Consider the following 18,392-nt stretch of genomic DNA (forward strand, 5'->3'; position numbering starts at 1 on the left):
TCCGTTCCTCCGTGCAGGAAGGCTTTAATGCTGAAAGATAGAAAAAAAAACCCTCAGCATCCAATGCACCATTTTCTTGTGTAACTGAAGAGAACAGCTGTCAAAAATAGCAACAATGGATGAAAAAAAAAATGAAAAAAACAAAACGGAAAAAATAGAAACAGGCTAAGTCAGAACACTTTATGCTAAGTGGTTCCATGTATCTGGTGTCCTGTCTGAAAGGTCAGCCAACTCAGCTGATTTAAAGGCTAACATGCCAGCATTGTTTCCTCACAGGCAGCCACAGGAATATCTTATGCTAGAGGGCTATTTATTTTAGCTGTGAACGCATCCAATTCTTACAAAACATGATATGATTTCATAACATTATGACCACAGACAGACAGATGAAGTGATCTATACTGATTATCCTGTCAATGGGTGCTATATATTAGGGAGCAAGTAGAGGTTTTGGCCTCTAAATTGTGCTAGAGGCAGGACAAATGGGCAAGTGGATGGATGTGTATAGCTGCATAGCCACAGACAAGTCAAAGTGCTCTTGCTGACCCGTGTCTACAAGAGAAAGCACCTACAATGTAATCATCAGAACAGGAGCACGGAGTAATGGAGGAACGTGGTCCGTTCTGATGAAAGACATTTTCATAAATCATGTGTAAGGCCTGGTGCATGTGCATTTCTTACCTGAGAAACACATGATGCTCGGATCCTCTACGAATGATGTTGGGCAATATTTGGCTCTGGGACATTATGTGGATTTTACTTTGAGCACCTGCCCAAGCTTTGACCATACGGAGCCTACTATTACTAGTGTTAATAGGTTATTTTTATCAGTTAACTAAATCTAAATCAAATCAATATTTGGTGAGACCACCCTTTGCCTTCAAGACAGCTTTAGTTCTTGTATGGTCCACTTGCACACAGTTTGTGAAGTAACTTGACTTGTAGGTTCTTCCGAACATCTTGGAGAACTAACCACTGATCTTCTGTGGATGTAGGCTTCCTCAAATCCTTCTGCTTCTTCATGTAATCCCAGATACACTCCATGATGTTGAGATCCGGGCTCTGAAGATAGTTCTTAATGAACTTGGCTGTATTTTTTGGGTCTTTGTCAGGCTGCGGAATAAATTTGGGGCCAATCATACACCTCCTTGATGGTACTACATGATGGATAAGTATCTGCCTGTATTTCTCCACATTGAGGACACCATTAATCCTGACCAAATCCACAACTCCATTTGCAGAAATACAGTTCCAAACTTGTAAGGAACCTCCACCATGCTTCACTGTTGCCTGCAGACACCCAGTATTGTACCACTCTCCAGCCCTTCAGTGAACAAACTGCCTTCTGCTACAGCCAAATATTTGAAATTGTGACTCATCAGTCCAGAGCACCTGCTGCCATTTTTCTGGACCTAAGTTTTCTACATAGTTGAGTCTCTTGGCCTTGTTTCCACGTCAGAGGGCTGCAACTCTTCCATGAAGACCACTTCTGGCCAGACTTCTCCAGACAGTAGATGGGTGTACCTGGGTCCCACTGGTTTCTGCCAGTTCTGAGCTGATGGCACTGCCGGACATCTTCCAATTTCAAAGAGAACTAAGCTTGATATGTTTTTCATCTGCTGCACCAAGCTTCCTTGGCCGACCACTGCGTCTAAGACCCTCCAAAATCCCTGACTTTGTGCAAGTGTACCTATAAGGACTGATGCTGGTTTGAAGGCAAAGGGTAGTGACACCAGATATTGTGGGAGTTAGATTTTTCTTTTGTTTGCTCACTTTGCTTTTTTTAAATTGCTAAAAATAAACATTATTTACATTTTTGAAAGCATTCTTACTTCTCAAAACATATATACGCTGTAATTTTAATCGTTTTAATCCTTAATTTTTGTTATTTTTAAACTCAACATTAATTCAGATAAATGGAGATAGATAAGAGAAAAATGCTTTTAATTCCTTACATTTGCACCTGAGACAAATAAATGTTCAAAATTGTTAAGTGGCTATGCAAAGCATCAGAACTAACTAACTGTTTGTTAGTACTCCAAACTCTTCACAAGAACCCGCATCTCAAATTTGTGCGTTGGTGTCAGCCAGTGCCAACAGTTGGTTAAGCATGGCTGGTGTCCTGGCGTAGCAGGATGGGGATGTACAGTCTAGTAGAACATTTGCTGGCTCTCTGTTCAGTCATGGCTCAACCAGTCCACTGTGACAGACCATGAACAGCACACTAACTGTTACGGGAAAAAACGTATAAGTACCTCGATCGCGCTGTCCTTGTTTAATCTGACTTTTTTTTTTTTTTTTTAATTCAGCCAGCGAGTTATAGGTGATGTATAATATAGTTATTGATGATCAAATACACAAGGTGGTTTTAGATCTAAATCTAATTGTGGTCAGACTACTGAGTCTACAGATCGGATAAATTAAATCAAAAAATGATTTAAGCAACAATTACCATAAATATCCTCCACCCCATGGCAGTCACCCAATGAGACGAGGCAGAATTGGGCTTGTAGGTCAACCTCTATTTTCCCAACCCCTGCAGAACCCCCTTACTGAGTGACCGCATGCCGCAGAGAATATGAATCACGCTGTACATATCTGGATGCGCTGCTTGGCTCTGGCACTGTGTGCAAATCTCCAGATTGTCTGGTTGCCATGTAAGATGGTTATCCTGCCCTACACATGGAGTGCGGCTCGACAATCCTGTTCTCCTTGTGTTCCCCCGAAGAAGGTGGAGTTTTTATCCTGGCACCACTCTGTCTGTCAGTCTGTTGCTACATCTGTTTGCTTGTCCACGAGGACTGCTTGTATTATTTTGTGTCACCGGAGAGAACCTCACATGAGCTGCGTGACCTGAATTCTCCAGTGGGCGGCTCCACTACAGTGGCAGAGCGGTTTGGACAGACAACGGTTTGTGTGAATGCATTTGGGACATAGGATTCACATCTCCCTCCAATACTAAACGTGACAAACAACCAAAAATGGCATGGATGGACTCCAAAGCAGAATGAGGCATTTGGTGGTGCTTTTGGTTGGTGTCTGTCTTGCAGGATTTCATTCTGCAAACCACTCATCAATAACTTAATCAGTTCCAGATTTACTCTTCCTTGGCCTCTTGCTCAGTCAATTTTCTTTCTTAATGCCCTCTACCCAAACTTTGCCCATGCCTCAATTATTGTCCCCTGAATATCGAGCTGTATTCCAGCAGGTGAAGATTTCCTAAAGACATTTTGGACGACATCCATCGACATTTGCATCAGCAGTGTTTTCCAAATGTTCCTCATTAGCTTCACTGTATAGTGGCTTGATATGCGATTTACTTATCGGTGTATAACGCTGAACTGGATACTGCATTAAAAAACGGCATCCCATTTATTCCTATTAAAGTTACTCACTGAAACATACTCGTACATCTTCCAAGCCATGTGTCTCTCCCTGACTTGTAAACGTTATTGAACTGTGTCGATCTCATCCTGATAGTAAAAGGGAGTCTACTGCATTAGAGAAAAAAGAGCTTTTTCGGCTTCACGTGATGAACGCAGTTTGACGACCGCAATGAAGAAAACATCTCAGTTCTGTATGAAGATTTAAATTTACCCCGCTAGCAAGACACACACGCAAAACACTTAAAGAAGTTGCAAACTAGCCAAGCTGAAGCAGGTGCAGCCTTCTAATTCAATTCACTTTTTATGGTAATTATGTTTTTATGGTGTCATAAATACACTGTTAAATATTCATGTTCGTTTTTGGTATTGGCAAGTCCCCAGTGTAAGCATTCATATAAGTGCTTAACTGTAGTACTGTTAGTTGTACTTAGTTGTGTTGCACCTCTAATCAACAACCACCAGTGTTTGTCTCATAAACGTCTGCAGTGCAAACTATGGCAGTCCCATAACTGTCATCAGATTATGATTTTGATTGCTGAAGTCTAATGGTGGATGGAAGCTAACATCCTGTCTTACAGCACGGCCAACCTCAAATGATTGAACGTGTGCATGAAATGACAAACTCCCAAAAGGAACAGTGTCTTTCTTTTGTATCGTGACCAACAGTGAGGAGTAAGAATGTGAACAATCAGTGAACAAAAGTGACTTTTAGGAATTGCTAATTCTAGATGTATGCTTCTCCGTTAATGCATGCAGAGCCTATGCCTTGACTTTCATGAGTGGCTTTCTTGGAAGCTGCATATCAGGCTGTGTTGTTGGGTGCAGTGTAAATCTAGCTTTATGCTAAAGGGTGTCAGATACATTCAATTGGAATACAAGTCTAAATTATTTTCTTCTTCTGGTTTATACTGTTTTCAGCCCTTCATTAAGAGGGAAAACTAATAGTGGGACCAGGGAAAAGTTACATTTACTACATTTAACCTAATTGATGTGTGGTACAGTGACAACCTTTTAACTGAACCGAGCATTGGGGAGATCAGAGTCTGAGTTCACCCCAGGCATCCAGTGTTCAGACCTTACATCTCCACAGTAAAATCTTGGAGCTACAGCACATAAATAAATAAATGGAGAAAGCGAGCGATGGGTGTAAGGTTTGATGTACACTCATAATTCATCCATCCTGCCTCGTTTTATGCGCTACCACTGCTCATTACGGCTGAGCAGATTTGACAGCGAAGCGATCGTAAAGAATCTCATCAAACGCAAGCGCATTTTAAGAGAGCCTGCACCTTGATTGCTTCATTCATTAATGAATACTTTCACTACTCATTTGTAGTAAATGTACACATTTACATGTGACTTGCGTGGCCATGGTACAACAGAGGCAGTTTTGTCCGTTGCACACAAAAAGTATTTGTTCTTCAATAAAATTGTTTGCCGACACATGGGAGCGCTCCACTCATCAGGTCATGTTGACTGTAAATCCAAGCGAATGGTCGGAGGAGAGTGATGACGGGATCTGTCATGCTGCATAGGATCTTACTGTTATTGTTATATACAGATAAATAAAAGTCTGCATGTGTGCAAATATTGTAAGCTTGAGGCAAAACTCTTTTTTTTTTGTCTTTGTCCTTGTTTCTGAAATAGACACAGGTCTTCTATCTAGCTGTACAGCAGACTGCAGTTCAACAGGAAACCGTTTTCTCGGACTTGTAATGTGCACTTACATAATAATGTGGCGTCGCGTTTTCGATATCCAATCAACTTTTTTTTGGAGTAGGCTGAAGCCTTTCGTACCTGTTAACCACCTCTCAACGTGGTAATGCCCACCCACGATATCAAGAGGTCAATTCTCTCCTTCTCCCTCTCCCTGTCTGCTTGTATTACAGAGGCTTGAATAATGACCGCACCAAACAATGTAAAAATCCTGACAGAAGTGTTTCATGAGGCCTTTTTTTCCCCCCGTCTAAATGATATTCATAAGCAAATACTCTGAGTGGGGGAAAAGAGCTCCTTTAGAGAATCCACTTGTCAGCCCTGTCACGTTAGTGTGTCTATTTTGTACACAGGTTTTGTTCTGTTGTGTAGATTGGCAGTGCAAATGTCACATGTCGTAAGAATACTTTTTTGTGTGTGCTAACTTTAAATTAAGCTTTGCTCTTTCAACTGATACTCCAGGCAAATGACTGAGCGAATGAAGCAAATTATTAAGCACGTTAGAAGATTTACTCTAGGTAAGGTCCAATAGGCCATACGTTTTCAGAGCTCTTCCTAACAAAGTACATATTTAAAATCATTGGGCAATGTCCAATATTTAGAGCTTCTGGTTTATCTATGTCTTGCGGCATAACAGTCCTACTTAACATAACAACCATGAAGTTGTTAGACCACATTTAATACATGCATTTAATGCACCTCCCCAGAAATGTAACCACGTGACGTGGCAATGGTCCGCTTCGTAGTAGTGTAGCATTCCATATTTAGAATTTCAGGCATTTCTGCAATTTTTCAATTGATTGTTTTGGATAAAGAAATGTTAACGGACGAGGTTCGGAATTTGTAGACAAAATTTTGACAAAAGCTTCAGTCGCCATTGCTGAATGTGAAGCAGGAAGAAGAAACAAAAAGAAAAGCGCAGACCACCGCTTGGATAGGCAGCCTTTCACCGAGATCACACGGCATAAAATGACACATGACAAAAAGTGTCTGCTTTATTCTTTAATTGTTGGATGATACCAGGGGATTGACACTCCTCCATTCTGGATATTCATATGCAAAAGTCTATTGAAGAGAAATACTATGTAATTGAGCAACCAATGTTTCTGCAGAGTTTTCTTCGCGTTGGTGCTGAGAGCCACAGTCTCTGTGTATTTATTCTCTCATTCTTGTCTTTTTTTGCCAATACTCACCAGAGAACAAGACTCTCACTGTAATGGGAGAACGGTTTTAAGGCATTCGGAGTGATTCAGACCGTCTTCTCCCCGAGCCCTTAACTGACAGTGATAGATGACGCTGTCATTAGAAGCAATGGAGCTCATCCACTGACCCTATTTGCTGATTTCTGTTACCCCCTTTTTAGCCTGCTTCATAAAAGGCACAGGCAGAAGAAGCAGTAGCAGCAGGAGAGATCTGTACTCCTGTGTGTCATCCAAACACAGCACGGGGATCGCAGTCTGAGCAGTGGCAGATTACATTTATTTACGCTATTAGGTAGATGAAGGGTCGAAGGATATGGGTGCGAGCCAGTGATGATAAAATGAGAGTCGGGGTCTTGGGGGTAACGTCAATATGCTCGGAAGAGTGAAAGCCACCCATCCTTAGCTTGGACATGTAATCCATTCTCCTCTGCGTGTATTATACTACCTCCCTAGAGATTATTCACAAGGAGACCTTATCTGACACACCAGAATTTATTTCATCCTGTTCACCAGGGAGAAAAAGTGCTACAGTAAGCAGAGAAATGGACTAGAGCTTGATTAGCCAGCCCTTTGCTAAAGCCTGCTTGCGGCTATGAAAAGGACTTTGGTGAGAAATTCTCCTTTCTTTCGTGCGTTTTTTTTTTAACGGAAAAATACCTGCTTGAAACTGAGAGACGGAGAGCAGCAAGCTGAAGAATCCATATGAATTCTTATCTCATGGTAGAATGAAACCTTGAGCCTGCATTGTGTTACATCTCAGTGGCAGCTAAAGGGAACCCTGTGGCCCTCAGTAAGTTAATTAGGTCTGAAACATCTCTAATATAAAGCTACAGTGTATGCTGTGCTCCATGTATATATGACCAGAAGCAAGGCAACAATAAAACATGTTGTGTTTGTCTGATAAACTGCTGATAAAGTGGTTCTGGGTCATGATGCACGTGGAGGGGGACTTGCTACCGAAACTGACACGAACTGGGTAAATTAATTATTTCCAAGTTCAGCATATTAATAAAATACAAAATTGAAATATTCTGCGTTTTATGACTCCCCCCAAATTTGAATTCTTATAAACGAACAGTTCCACCAAGTAAATGTGAGAGAAAATGAGCTATCTCTGACGTCCAGATCGACATGCTCAGCTCATCTAATGGCAACACTCGTTTGGAATAAATCTATTTAAAATCACTTTGCCAGTCATCTATAGTTAAAAATCCCAGTCCAGCTATTATCATAGTAATGACTTCAGACTTTAACGCTATGATGTAAAAGTTTCAAACTGCACTCTGTGCAAATAGAGAGATGGGAAAGCATGACAGGTCTTCTCACGACACTGTGATAAATTATACGGTCTATAATGGAATATAAAGAGGGATGGTTCAGTTATTATTAAGAGATCTGCACCTAAACCTGGATTCTCAGTGACACAAGTAAGAATGGACAGCAGTCTGACTTAAATGCACAACATTATATGGTAAAATTTTGACAAGTCTGGATGTATTGCTTGAAGTTTTGAACACTTCTTTTTATTTATTTATTTTTATTTTTGTTTACTTAGACTGGAAGCACATTCCTTGTAGCAGGAGTTAGATGTAAGCTTGAGCTGGCGTGGGCGAATTGTCAGTTTTATAGATGAGCCTTCACCATGCTAGTCAGTTAAAAGCTAACCACATTGGTGTGTCGGATTTTTCTGTGTCAGTGTCAGTGTTGCATCTCTTTTAGGCCACACACAGCCTGAAGCAGTTGGAAAAGAAGCCCGGAGGAAGCCCACTGCTGCTCTACTCTTGGTCAGTTGTCCAGTGTCAGCCTGTTTTTATTAACTGCCCTGAGTGAGAAGTTCACCAGGTTTTAGCTTTGCCATCCACTGAAATAGTGGTTTCCTCATAGACTTCTCTCAGCTGAAGGGCGGATCGATGTTCATTTCACTGACATGGAAAGTCACTAAACTTAAAGTGACAATCTAGAAAATGTCAATGGCTGAGTTGGCAGTTGATACAGTCCAGCACTACAGGCTACAGCCTAAGGAAAAGGAGCAGAAAAATACAGACAATAAAGAAGGCAACCTTCACCTTTTCTCATCATTCTGTGAGGAGTGGTGATCTGATTTTATGATGCAAAACAACAACACACAGTAAAACAGAGTTGGCTACATCACTAAGAAGTTGGAGGTGTGTAACCTGTCACCTGCAGCTCCTCATGTAACGGTGGCTACTCCGCCTGAGCAGCACAAGTTCTGTATAGAAGTAATGCAGGAATCCATCTACAACCTTTTGATTACGTTGCACAATGCATTATTATCCAGAAATGTATTTCTAGAGAGTCACCACAGTAATTAGATTTTTGTTTCTGGGAATGTCGCCACCCAGTTCATGATAATAAACACATAAATATTGCAATGCTGTCATCAGGTGAAAGAAAGTGGTTTAACGGACTGTTATGTGAAGGCCAAGGTAAACTTTATTATCCCCGAGGAGCAATTCGTTGTTCAGTCAGCAGTGCTAAAAATAAATAAATAGATAAAAACAATAGTACGCTCGTACATATGGGGGTACAGACAATGAGAAAGGACATCTCACATGATGCTATTAAGGAGTCCAGCAGTGATAGGGACAAATGAGTTTTGTCCTGCACCTCGGCAGAGTCGAGGCATATCAGCAGAGCTGATGGGAGCAGCTTATACTCTGCAAAGAGACGGTGAGTACAGTCATCTAAAATAGCCTGAGCCTTCTATGTGGCTCTCGTTTTAAATAAAAAAAAGAAAGTTTGTCGAGATTAAAAGCAGAATTTTTCTCTTTCTTGTTTTTCAGGGTCAGGATCCCAAACCAGCAAATAAAAGAAAGGCCACGCGTAACAACACATTTATTTCAATAAAAGTCTTAAAAGTTAAATCACATTTCAGTGTTTGAACGTAACATTACTTCTGTAGCGGTGAGTAGTCTGTTGGCGAGTATAAGGAACACACCGGCATCTGTGGAGTCCTTTTTAATGTGATGCAGCCTGTCCAGGCTATTAGACGGTGGCACTTAGCGCTCAACACGTTGCAATGTAGAAACACTTGAAAGGACACCTGGCAATTAAGAAAACATTCATGACATGTGCCACACTTAGAAAAGGAGAGAACGCAGTAATGAACATGCACGTGGAGCGTGTGAATGTTTGCCTAGTGGCTTGTTCAGCAATCAAATGAGCGTGAAAACAGCGTATGTGTGTTCGCGTTTGGCTCAGTGTCTGCCTGTTCTACGGGATGTATAGTAAAGGTTATCCACGCAGATGGAGTCAAGTATTTCAACACACTAATGCAAAACTGAGGGCTACAATCATAAGATCCAAAAATGGTTTCCAACACTAGATATTCAATCAAATATAATAAATATAAACATATATGTAATTATGAACCGGTTTCTGTAAGAGCCTACAATAAATACTTTTGTTGAGTTTCTAAATACTGTGTACCACAAAAAGAACAAAATTTTTACACTGCCAAAGCTCCCTTCACATCGATTATTAATTAGCTTAAAACATGCAGTTTCAGTCCAGCAGCGTCTTACATGCTGCACTAAGCTTCAGGCGATGTTGTTGTAAATGCCACTTTGTGCCAACATTTACCCTCTTCCTCCGCTTCTGGTTCCTCCTCCTTTCCTCTGACACCATTTCTCTCTGGTTGTTGTATGATTGTTGAGTGTATTCGGTGTGTGTGTGTGTGCATGCGTGTGTATTGGTCTCAGAGGAGTGCATTAACCCAGGGGTACAAAGGCGGCCAGGAGCAGCTGGAGATCTGCTCTCCCTTGGTTTCTGCCCCAATTAATTAGCACTGGCACGCATACACAGACACAAGGCATATATACAGTAGACTTATATGTTATAAGGTCTGCCTCCAGAGATTGTCTCAAACCTTTCCGAACTGAAAACACAGGATGTGTTTATTTTATCTTTCTTATCATAGTCTGTGATAGTGTCACGCAGAGCAAGGTAACTCGGGCATGTGTTTGCTGCTCATGTTAAGGATGTTGTTCAGTTTTGCTAAATATCTCCACATCTACCTTGATCTTTGCTCTTCCTCATCCTTTGATCTCATTTGTCCTAGCCCAAGACGAGCTGTCTCAACTGGATACAAATGCAGCGCTAATCAATTGATGGAAATATCATATTTATCACTCCCATCTTGGCCTCCTTTCAGTGGCCACTGATTAATGTTAGACTCGTATTTGAAAAATTGATTATCTCCAAGCCAAAACTTGGCCAGGCCTCGAGCTATATAACCCAGGCATATAAATCCTGTGGGGGTGGGGGGGTTGGGTTCAACAGAGTCCACCCTAAGGTTAAAAGAATGCAAAATGATCACACACCACCTTTTAAGACCTACTCATTATATATTGGAAAACCGGGGGTCAGAGTTATGGCTGCATCTACACACGCCCACAGATGTAAAATTTATGACGACTTATCAGAGTTGTGTAAAAAAAAATAATTATTGTGATTAAAAAAAAAAACAATCACCTGTCCATTAAAAGTGGGCCTCAACAAAGTATGCAAGCAGCCAAGGTTAGCAGCAAGGATTATGCATAGCTACAGTGTGATGCTAGTACTAGCGTACGGATATAGTTGACATGATTGGAATCTTCCATATGTGGCACACTGCTAGCGGTTTAATGTGTGCAGGAGCAGTGAATATACACTCACTGGCCACTTCATTAGGTACACCTTGCTAGTAAAAAGTTGGACCCCCTTTTGCCTTCAGAACTGCCTTAACTTTGGTCCATATTGACATGACAGCATCACGCAGTTGCTGCAGATCTATGACATCTGTGATGCGAATCTCCCGTTCCACCACAGCCGCCAACCACCACCAACATCACTCACTCGCAAGCAATCTGATTGGTCAATAAGACATTTAGAACGTGCTCAAATCAGCATTACAGCACGGCTGACTCATCACTAAAAATACTGCTCCGCCAAGTCTGTGGCAACATTGTATCCATCTCCATGGCAACACTGTAACTGTCAGAGCTGGAGCAGGAAACGGCTGAAAAATACGCTACAAAATGGATCGGTTTGTTGTTAATCTCATCTGGGACTAGAAAATCTTTTTTTCATTACTAAGGTTCGGATTATTTGCTGTAGTGGTGAACTAGGTTCCATTACACATAGGAGTCTACTGACGTGACTGTGTTCCAGTTATTAGTCAAACCCCATTTATTTCCATGGAAACGGGAAGCACACTCGCAAAAAACTTAAAATTTTGAGAGCAAAATGTCCCTCAATATAAATATATATTTAACAATACGCTTTATTTTGTTGGTAATTGTTGTATAATGGCAATATTACCCTTGAGGGTGTGCTTAAATGTAATTTAAGCACTTCGGTGATGCTCCTGGGTAATATTGCTTAATTAGCTATTTATGTTAACAAGCAAATTTACAGGTATAAATGTGGCCAGTGAGTATATATAAAAACTGTTATTATAAAAGACTTATCAAATTAGACAAAGACAGATAAAGCACGTCCATTTTATGTGTTTTCACAGACAGAAGTACAGATGCACAATACTGCGACTAGACTCGAAAACAGGACAAAGTCTAACAATAAAAACTCCACAATAAATATGTAAGACCTGGTGCATTCATATTACCCGAATGACCGTCCAGAACAGATATGCCTTCAGCTACCTTTTAAAATAACCAACAGAACGGCCTCAAAATGTGTAAAAATATTCAGCGTGTGCACAGAACTAAACCCCATACAATATAACTCATTGAATCCATTCTCACATTTAACATTTCATCCCAGTATAACTTCCTCACCTCCAGACACCGGACCACCTCTCCCGAATAACAAAAAAGGCCAGAAGAATAAGAGGTTGACTTCGCCCTCCCCTGTCTGAACTTTACAGCCGCTCTGTGATCAGTGAGGCCACCCTGATGCTCCTCATGGTCTCCACCACTCCTTCCAGTTACTGCCATCAGACAGAAGGTATAAAGTTCCACTGGCCCGGAAAAATATCGACAAAAATCTTTCATTCCATCTGCAATAACCATCCTGGACACTCTGAAATTGAAAGAAGAATTTCTTATAATATAATAAATAGCTTGCAATCACTTCACCCAGATACAGTGTGGATACATTATACAGGCTTCCATTAAAACCTTTTCCACACTGTTATTTTCCCACGAAGGAGCCACAGTAATTGTAACAATAGCCCAGTTCTACAGGCTGGCTCATTAAGGAAGCATTGCCTGAAGTAGTGGCCATGTTGACACATTGTATCTGCATCTCTCCGTATGCTGTCCCATTACTTTTGCACTTTATCCCTTTTGCTTTGTCTCTCGGGAGCTGCCCCAGGTGCCTGACAGTCTGTGTTACAGCAGCATCCTTAGTTTAGATTTTCCACTAACCCTGCTGGACAAACAGCGCCATAAAATATAAAATATAGATATTGTATACAGAGCAGAGAGGGTCGGTGAGGCATTTAATGTGACATTTCTCCGAGCAGGTAGGCTTGATCACGCTATACCTGCCAGTGAGAAATGATTCCTGCAGAAGGCAAACGTGAATTTCAATTTTACGCTTGGGCACGGCTACATATTGCAGATGAGGGACCGAAGAAGTTCATTTCAGGTTTTGGGAAGAGTGTCGTTTTTGAATTCCATTATCTTCAGACAACGTGTTTAATCATCATCTTAAACCTTTGCAGTAAATAGCTGAGGATCGATCAGTGCGTAAAATTCATACTTAATTGTGCCATTAACTAAATTAGCAGGGGGATTTACTTTAGCTGAATTTTATTTTCACTAACTCATCTAAACCTGCAATCACCTGATTTCTATAAATCCATACATTTAGAAGTGTAGCTGATGAGAGGATCTGACACTGATGGACATTTTAAGTCCCATATTCCTGCTTGGGCTCGGTATAAGCAACCATCTGTCTGCTTGTGATTGACAGCTGTTGGAGAATTTGCCCTACACAAACAAAAAAGGCGCTGATTGTGGACTTAATAAGAAACGGTAAACCTGAGTGCTAGATGAAAATGGAGAAGCTACTCGTTGGCCATCAACAGAAGACGTGTGTGAGATTAGGATGGAGTGGGGGGACAAATCGGGGGTTATGAGACGGACTTTCCTGCAGCGACGCAGGGACAGAGTGGAGCCCCTAAAACCTCAGTTCAGCTCCCTATATCAAAACATTGGCTAATAAAAAACGGGCCCGAGGGGCATATTATGTTCCGTTAGTCCGACATGAAAGGCCTGCTGTCAGCTATAGCTGCTTCATCCATTAATTAGCGTAGGAATGCGTAGACCACGATTAGGAAACAGGAGATGAGCTGCCATTTTCTCCAGCCAATTGACCTTGTTAGAGGGAGGCTGGTGCCAAAAGAATCACAGAATGTGATGTGTGAATGAGCCGGAGCTCCGATCCAGATAATGATGGTGTCACGGAGAGTTAGCCTTTTTCTTACAGTTCAACTCTTAAAGTATGAGCGCCGCGAATGTCTGTTGGAAGAGAACAGGCAGTGTATTATCTTCTTAAAAGAAGCCTTATTGGGTGTATGGCAGATACTGAACATTTTTATGAGATTATACCGGAGCTATAATGTCACCCTCCATTATTAAATGCATTGGTAAAGCATTAAGACACATGTCAAACACCTCTATCAGGCAGAGCAGAGGTAAGAGTGAGACGGATGCTCTGACCTGAAGACTGTAGTGTCACGCTGTGCACAGTGAACCACGCAAGACTGACTGTGATTCTCTGGGGACGCCTCTGAGACGTCTCTCCTCCTCACCTCACATTTTTCCTTAATTCCTTCAAGAGGACAGCCTTACTTTTCTTTGTTGTAAAGCCCTGCAGGTTTCATGTTTGGCTTGGCCCGTCCACTTTAAAGCAAGAGAATGCATCCTGGACTCAAACGCAGCACGTTTCTTTGAAAGAAAGCTTAAGGGCAAAATATTAACGTTTCAACCATGAGACCGCCTGGGGTTCTCCTTTCCACTACTCGGTCAAGTTCAGGTCTCCGTATGTGTCACTCATCCTGATGAGCTGTCCATCTGCACGGGGAACCCAGTCTCGTGTGAGGACTGCAGCAGCTCAGCACAGAGTGTGTGGTGTACCGTAATAGGCAGCCGAGAAACAGACAATGAATGCAATCTGCAGCAAAGCAGGGCAAACGCCGATTTGATTTGGTTTTGCTATTAAATTAACCTGATATCTGGAACCTGCGGCCACAGAACAGTAGCGTAAAAGCCAATTTGCCGTCTAAGGTGCATAGTTACGTACAGACACTTGCAGTCTTGACGGCGTTAACCCGTGCTACCCCCCGGATAATCATTTTGGACCAAACCTGTCACACTGTACAGTAAAGTACCATTTTGTATCCATTACAGTGAAACACCGGAATAAATTGGCTGAGAATTTCCTGGGTGATAAAGCCTTCCCAACACAGGTCACTACAGAGCTGCAAGCAGACATGAAATGTGGGCATTTTGAGTTTGGCACACTTAGAGAAATAACCTTCGCTGATGGAGAATTTGATTATTCTGTCCCTGCCAGAGAGAAAGCATAGTCTAGCCTCTGATCAGCTCAGTAACCACTAACAAAATCAGACCCAGCATAACAAGATTCATAGGTGTCATAATACCGTGTATGTGTTTAAAGTAAATTTATGAATGGGTCTCAAGCTGATTGCAGTTGGAAACTTAAGAACTGCACGTAGAGCAAAAGTCTATGATAAATATAACCCCATAAATATTACCTTTCAAGTGCACAGTGCCAGATGAGCTCAAACGACACTTCCCTGATTGACTTTGTCATACCCCAGATGTCTGACAGTACCTTCATCGGTAATGTCTACCCAGTGGGGAAATATGTGAATATAAGAATGGCAGATGGAGCATTAGTGGTTTTTAAATTGCAAAATCATGTAATGCCATTGTTGCTCTGTCATGTTTCTGAGCGCCACCAGGATGATGTAGAGGGCCCGAGGCAATTAAATGGAAGAGATTGCATTTTATTGGAGATTAATTAAAAAACTCTACTTGAATGGCCAAGAGATGGGTCCCCCGATGCACTGCGTACAGTGACAGAGGAAAAATTAGGCCTTTCCCATTTGGTGAATGAATGGTTAAATAAGTCTTAGTGAGAAATGCTTCTCCCAGTTCTAATTTAGGGGAAAGCTTGTCCCGCAGGAGATCTGACTGGGTAATAGCTGACAATACCCACAGCATAAAGGGGCCATCCAATCCTAATTAAAGACCCTTTACAGCTGGGTCCTCACAGAAATACATGCACAGACACACATGCACAGGCAGTCATGCACAGACAGGCACAACACATAAACGCTGACGAGGACAGGGTCGGGTGGGGACTGACTAAAAGCACATTGCTGTTCACGTGGTGAAACGTAGTTTGAGTTTGCTACCTTAAAGAACGCTTTGACGTAGTCCTTCAGGAGAGTTACGAGCCACAAAAATTGCAAAATTGGAAAATGCGTGAGCCAGCTTTGTATCATCCTTTAACATCATTTAGTTTCTGAAATGACCAAAATATTTCTCATTTCAGGTTTTTGTGCTGTGTGCTGTGTTTACTCAATAGAGAGAGAGAGAGAAAAAAAAGAGTCCCCCTTGTGGTCATCACAACCTGATAGTGTACATTTTCAGTAAGGTCCAAGTTCACAGATGGTCATTGAAAATGTTGATATTCTCAACAGGTTTTATTATGCCATAACATTAGCTTCAGTACGTTACTCGGTTACTCAACTGTTAGAGGACTGATAATCCAGCAGCTTTGCAGTGAGAGCAAACATTTGTGTTTTAAACTCACAATTAATCAGTATGAAATAAGTATCTGTTTCACAATGTGAAGGCTACAGAATAATGACACCATCTACGTCTAGATTGGGCCCACACAAGCCTTGCTTTCACTGTGCAGCTTTGTTTACCACTGGATAAAAGATCTTGATTAGGTGAAGGTTAAGTGTACGAATTAAAGAAAAGAGCTCCATTGTCAGAAGAGGCATGAAAAGGAAAGAAGCAGAGTGATAGCACCCGGGGAAAATCTGATGAACAATGACGACAGCTGCTTTTTCATAGTTAGATAGATAGATAGATAGTTAGATAAATAGATAGATGAGTCAACCAGGCGATAAATAAATAAATTCTATTTTCTGGTTTTCACAAGAGAAAAAAAAATGATGCTATTGCACAGCTGTTTAATGTTGTAAAACCATCAAACATGGTTGTTTGCTTTTAACAATACACGCTCAAGAATCCATTCTGTCTGTGTTTATGAACACACTGATACAATATCTCATTACTCTGTGCAAAAAGCCTCCTCAGTGAACTTGTTCACATCTTCTACCAAAGTGTTGTGTTGGTGTTGTGCTGTTTGTATTCGCTGGAGGCTCTCAGGAGAACAGAAAGCAATTCAGTTCTGAATGCCCGACGCTTAACAGGAGTGACGCATTTATTTATTATTTATTTCTTTTTTTAATAGGTTTACTTCCATGTAACATCTATCACAGCTACAAAAACATGAAATTAAGACCTTAGAGACCTTGGGTTTTCTTTGCAAATCTATGTGAATTTCATAATTTCATAGTCTCACATTCATCACCTTCAGTTTTTTTAGTAAATAGGATGCAAACCTTTCCAACTCTCGCTTATTCACTTTTTAGTTTCAAAATTCCAGGCTCTGTGAAGGTGTTCAGTCTGAGACTGGCATGAATAACACTGGTCTCTGCTACTACTGACTCAAACAAAAGGCACCTTGTCTCATCAACGGGAGAGGTGCTAATCAAGACGGCAATATATCATGGGATCACAAGAAGCAAGAAACTACTTTAGCAGCCCATCACAATTTAACCGCATGCTAATAAATGGTGCATCAGTGAACTGAAGGATTCACTAAACATTATTCATCAGCCCTGAGAGTCATCACGAGTCTGCAATCATGTTTTTTTTGTTTGATTAGATGGTTGAAAGTGCGGACGCGGGGGACATGAGGGATGAGGTTGCATTATGAAACAAATGTGAAAACCTGGACCCGCATGAGCTTACGAGCCCGCACACACCTTGAGCCGCTGGGCCACTGGGAAAAGGCCTAACAAAGATTTCTCGAAATTTCTTAACATAAATCTAATCTGCCTCATTTGATGCTCTGGAATACAGATTGTGCTTCGCTGCTGTGATAATATTGGAAAGTAATCAAAATGTGACCTCCCAAGAATCAATAGCAGAGATGCCAGTGCCTGCGGAAAAAAAGATCAATTTTTAAAATCACAGTAATCCTAAAGTCTGCTCTCTCATTCTGAAGGAAACGCACTAAAAAACTTAATATAGCGTATAATAATGTTTGCCTGGGAAACCATGTTCTCTGCGGGAAAAGCTGCCTAGGGAAATTAAAAATTGGGGAAATAATTATCCTCAAATTTGAGCACAGATGCATGCTGTGTTTTTGGCAGATAAAGAAACTAAATACTAAAATCCTATTTCTTACATTGTCTATTTATTCATTTTTTAATTTTTAACCTATCATACCTATAGCATATTAGAGTGCAATGAGAGCAATGTATAACCACGGTCAAACAACTTGTATATGAGTGCGTACATGACTGAATAAAGTTGAATTTGATTCTGATCCGAAATGCCATTAATATAGCTAGGAATCCATCTCATTAAGACTTATCAATAAATAATCAATCGCTATTATGAGAGCTTTTTTGTTAACATTAGCCTCAATGCTTCACATGGCCCTGGGTGTGTCAGTATTAAAGGAGGCTATCATATCTGACGTCTCAATGTCAAACATGAAAGCTCCCACTTAGACAGGATCAACAGCGCTGTCTGGGTGGATCATTTTTAGATCAGAGTGCTGGTGGAAATACTGTTCCTAACTTGGTCTTGGTGGAGTTATCTTTAAAAAGAGCACCAGAATTTACATTTGTTGCAAAGCTGATCAGGTAATAAGCTGTTGTCTTTGTTCGGTCGTGGGGGCAGTGGTTTAGTGGTGAGAGAAGCAGCCCTTGGACCAAAGGATCACATGTTTATCTTCCCCCATGTGCACAGCTGAGGTATATTGAGCAAGCGCCCAACCCTAA

The sequence above is a fragment of the Mugil cephalus genome, chromosome 9 (assembly GCF_022458985.1).
Source record: "Mugil cephalus isolate CIBA_MC_2020 chromosome 9, CIBA_Mcephalus_1.1, whole genome shotgun sequence".
NCBI lineage: Eukaryota > Metazoa > Chordata > Actinopteri > Mugiliformes > Mugilidae > Mugil > Mugil cephalus.